Below are 4,597 nucleotides of genomic sequence, written 5' to 3' on the forward strand. Positions count from 1 at the left end.
GCTGCGGAGTTCAGGACAGATTGGAGGGGAGCAAGTGAGGCCAGTGAGGAGCACATTGCAGTAGTCGAGTCGTGAGATGACCAGTTAGTGGATGATAAGTTTAGTTGCACTCTGGGAGAGAAATGGCATGATGCGAGCAATGTTGCGTAGCTAGAACAGACAGGATTGTTCCAGAGCTTGGATGTGGGGTGCAAAGGAGAGGGAGGAGTCAAGAGTGACACCCAAGCAGCGGAGTTGGGGAACGGGGGAGATGGTGGTGTTGTCAACAGTGATAAGAGATAATGGTAGGGAGTGTTTCTCTGGATGGGGGAAATAGGAGTTCAGTTTTGTCCATGTTGAGCTTCAGAGAGCGCTCCGACATCCAGGAGGAGATTGCAGAGAGGCAGCTGAAAACCTGAGAGAGGACAGAGGGGGACAGATCAGGAGAGGAGAGATAGAGTTGTGTGTCATCAGCATAGAGGTGGCATGGAAGGCCAAAGGAGTTAATGAGCGCACCCAGGGAAGAGGTATACAGGGAGAACAGAAGGCTGCCAAGGACAGAACCCTGAGGGACACCAACAGGAAGGATGGAAGGTTGTGAGGTGGTGTCGGAGGCAGACACAGAGAAGGAAGTTAGTGAGGTAAGAAGAAAACTAGTCAAGGACAGTGCTACAGAGGCCAGAGAGGCATGCTATTGAAAAATCCCCCTCCAATGCATCAGCCCAAGCAGACAGCTTTTGCCATCCAAGCTCAAGCCATGGCTGGGCTTATGACTGCCCCAGGCAGGGAAAAAATGTTTTTTAAAAAATCATCCACTCTCCTATCCGTGACATAATTTAATGATTTTGAAGGCAAAGGTAATTAGATTTTAGCACTAATCGAATCACATGCGTATCTACTTTAGGAGCCACCTCCCTTTTTAAACAATCCCCATGCTGGAAGAGGATAATTGGAATTCCATTTCATAGGAATTCTAAACTTCTTACTGGGCGTGGTCCAAGCGTCTTCCATGATTTCCGTCAGCTGATCTGACCCTGAAAACTCAGTCTTAACTGTTCTGGGACGTTTAAAAACAGGTGCCTTGGTTTTTAACACAGGCTCTGCTGAATCCTCTAAAGATAGAATGGCTTTCATTGCTTTAATTAACTCAGCTATATCTACTGAGCTGAGACCTTCCTCCTCCTCTTCATATGCCAAAGTAAGAGTTTATTGAGCTTCCAACCTCTGAAGAATCCTCATCTGAAACGTGTGTAGCCTGTGTGGATTAAGATTTACTTTCCACTGGCTTCTCAGCCTGTTTCTTTTGAGGGTGCTGCTGGAAGTGATAAACTGCAGGTGGGAAGCTGCATGTAAGGGTTAATCGTGTAACCTATCCCTGGTACAGGAGTTGGAGGAATGATCTGTTCAGCTATACTGGATAATGTCTGTGCAAACATAGCCCAAGGTGGATCAACTTTCACCTGAACCTACCTTGTATTTTTCAAGAGACCTTGGTGAAAGCTAAAACAATTTGCACACAAACCATCCTGAACCGCATCCTGAGAGGTTAACCCAGCTTTGCAAAACAAACATGATGAGCGTTGGTGTTGCCGCTCTTAGACATGATAAATAATCAACACTTCCCCAGTGTACTACAAAATTTGTGACTGTAATCACTTTAAGCTTTTTAAAGTGACATACAATCCGACCCTTACCCATGCACCAGCATTGAGGATCAGAATAGAAAAAAAACCTGACAGAATATATAGTAATGTCAGCAATCACACTAGCAGTCAGTCATATGTTATACATTAGTATAAGCAATATGAGCACATCATCAACTACAATTCAAGTATGTAGGAGAACAGATCTACTGTATTCAGAAGCATAGCAAAAGAAACAACTGCAATAGTATACAGACTCATATGCAACTGGCATTTAGCTAACTATTCGTACTCAAAATATACGTTCTGGTAAGAACTTACCGTTGATAACGGTATTTCTCCTAAGTCCACAGGTATCCACAGGATAACATTGGGATATGAGGGAGTGACAGCGGATTGGCACCAAACGATCACAAGCTTTCAGGCCTCCCAGAATGCACCGGGCTCGTCCATATAATCCCACCCACTGACTCAGTCAAATCAGTTGTTTCCAAAGCATATAGGCAGGAGCATTATGTAGAACCCTATTCAGGCAAAGAAAACCCACATGCACACTCTTCCATGCAAGAGGAAAGAGTTTAGTGAGTATACAGACTCTCAAATCAGGTGCGTCAGAGTGGGATCCCTGTGGACTTAGGAGAAATACCGTTATCAACAGTAAGTTCTGACCATAACGTATATTTCTCCGGCAGGGTCCACAGGTTATTCACTGGGTAACATTGAGATTTCCCAAAGCAATTTTTAGTGGTGGGGACGCTCCCGATTAAAAGGAGAACCTTACGCCCGAATTGAGCATCATGAGAGGCAAAGATATCCCAGGCATAATGTCTGATTGATTCTGTTTATTGGAAGCCATGTGGCTACCTTACATACCTGTTCTGCTCAAGCACAATATTGTGCTACCCATGAAAGATCTTCCTTACATGTAAAGCAAGCAGAGACATTAGCTGGGACAGGGAGAACAGCTTAAGAATATGCTTCTGAAATAGTCATTCGAAGCCATCTTGCTAGCGTCTGTTTAGTAGCAGGCCATCTCCTCTTGTGAAAACCGTAAAGGATGAAAAAAGAATTTGTCTTTCTAATGGCACTGGTACAATCCATGTAGGTACTTAATGCCCGGACTACGTCCAGCGACGCATCTCCCGCAGAAAATCCCGATTCCTGAAAAACCGGGACCATATTATCTTTTTTAAGGTGGAATATAGATCACCCCTTAGGAAGATACCCAGACCCAGTTCTGAGTACTATTTTATCTGGATATTATCAGAAAAGGAGATTAGCATGAAAGTGCTCCTAAATCTGACTCTCTTCTAGCTGATGCCATAGTCAGCCGAACGAGAACTTTAGCTGTCAACCATTTAAAATCCACTTCTCTTAGTGGTTTAAACAGAGCAACTTGACAGGCTTTTGAGGACTAAATTTAGCTTCTTGCACGCAGGCATCTACTTGTAGACTACGATCAATCTGTGCAAACTGAAGAAGTCGGCCCCTTATCCTTCTGGAATCAGCCAGAAGGAGACCTGCGCCAACATACTGATGGCCTCTGGTTTGGAAGCTGGCCTCTGGTTGCCTTTGCTTCTTTGCCTTACCAAACTTATTGTATTAAGGCTGTTACGTTCCTTTATTACCGACAAGGCCGAAACAGACCCCATTTTGGGGTTGTATGTGGAAGGGAACGTGACCTTCTTGGACTCTGGAATAACTGTTAAAAAAAGAGACTTCCATCCAAGGCAAAAAAAAAATCCAGAACCTACTTAGATTCTGAATCAGCTTCCTATGTACAGATGAAAGATTTATACTATAAGTCATGTTGTGCCTAGGCACTAAACTAGTCAAGATAACCGAGGACCTATCTGTACGTGAACCAAGCTGTTCTTGAACAGCGATTGTTATGCTGATGCCCTAGAACAGAGGTTTTCAAACTCGGTCCTCGGGAGCCCACACAGTGCATGTTTTGCAGGTATTAATTACTCCGACACATTTTAAAAGGTCCACAGGTGGAGCTAATTATTTCACTTGCGATTCTGTGAGACCTGCAAAACATGCACTGTGTGGGCCCCCGAGGACCGAGTTTGAGAACCTCTGCCCTAGAACTTTAGTGTCCATATGAGCTACATGGGATTCTTACTTCCTTGCAGGCGCTGAATCCTGGCTTCCGGTACCTAAGCCTAAAGAACCTACAGCACCTGGTATTTCAAGGTGGTCCCCCTCCAAGAACTAACCAGGCCGAACACTGCTTAGCTTCCAAAATCTATTGAGATTGGGCATATCCAGTGTGGTGTAGCCGCAGACTACAAGGTGAAGTCCTGGCTGGCCTTATCACTGCCCCAGACAAAGACAATATGGTCTTATTCTTTTGATGACAGAGGCCCTACAGATTTTTGCATCATCAATGATATGCATATCTATTTTGGGAGGCACTTCCCTATTTAACACAGTCCCTAAAAAGATATTAGAATCCCATTTACTGGGCTTCTACTTTATTGGGTGTAACCCAAACCTTTTTCCTGAAATCTGCCCTCGTGCAGAGACCTTTTGGGACGTTTAAACCGAAGTGCCTTATTTCCCCAGGCTCTGCTGCCTCTGTTGACAGCTAGCCTATTTTTGCTCTCATTTATTCAGCTTATTTATTTAGCTGATATCTTCTACCTGTTCTTCGTATGCTGAGGTAGAGTATATGGAGCTTTCATCATCTGATGATTTCATGTGTAGTCTGTGATAGTCGATTTATTTACATTCGGTTCATCAGCTTGTCTTATTGAAGACGCTGTTGGGGATACCACAATTAATGAGCAGCATGTGTTAATATTGTAAGATTTCACATTTCAGCTAAACTGTACAAGGTCTGCAACATTGTCCATCTATAAATGATGTAATCAGGAAATGTATTATGCTAAACAGCAAATCAATTTTATACATAACGATCTTGTACCAATCATAGAGGATATTACAGTTTTTGCCGATCAACATATAAG

The 4,597-nt window shown here is 43.6% G+C and overlaps 1 pseudogene; it reads right to left on the reverse strand.

Moving 5' to 3' along the window:
• Window positions 1-3,796: 3,796 nt before the first annotated feature.
• LOC134967201 (5S ribosomal RNA) lies at window positions 3,797-3,914 on the reverse strand (annotated as a pseudogene).
• Window positions 3,915-4,597: the final 683 nt, after the last annotated feature.

The sequence above is a fragment of the Pseudophryne corroboree genome, chromosome 10 (assembly GCF_028390025.1).
Source record: "Pseudophryne corroboree isolate aPseCor3 chromosome 10, aPseCor3.hap2, whole genome shotgun sequence".
Lineage (NCBI taxonomy): Eukaryota > Metazoa > Chordata > Amphibia > Anura > Myobatrachidae > Pseudophryne > Pseudophryne corroboree.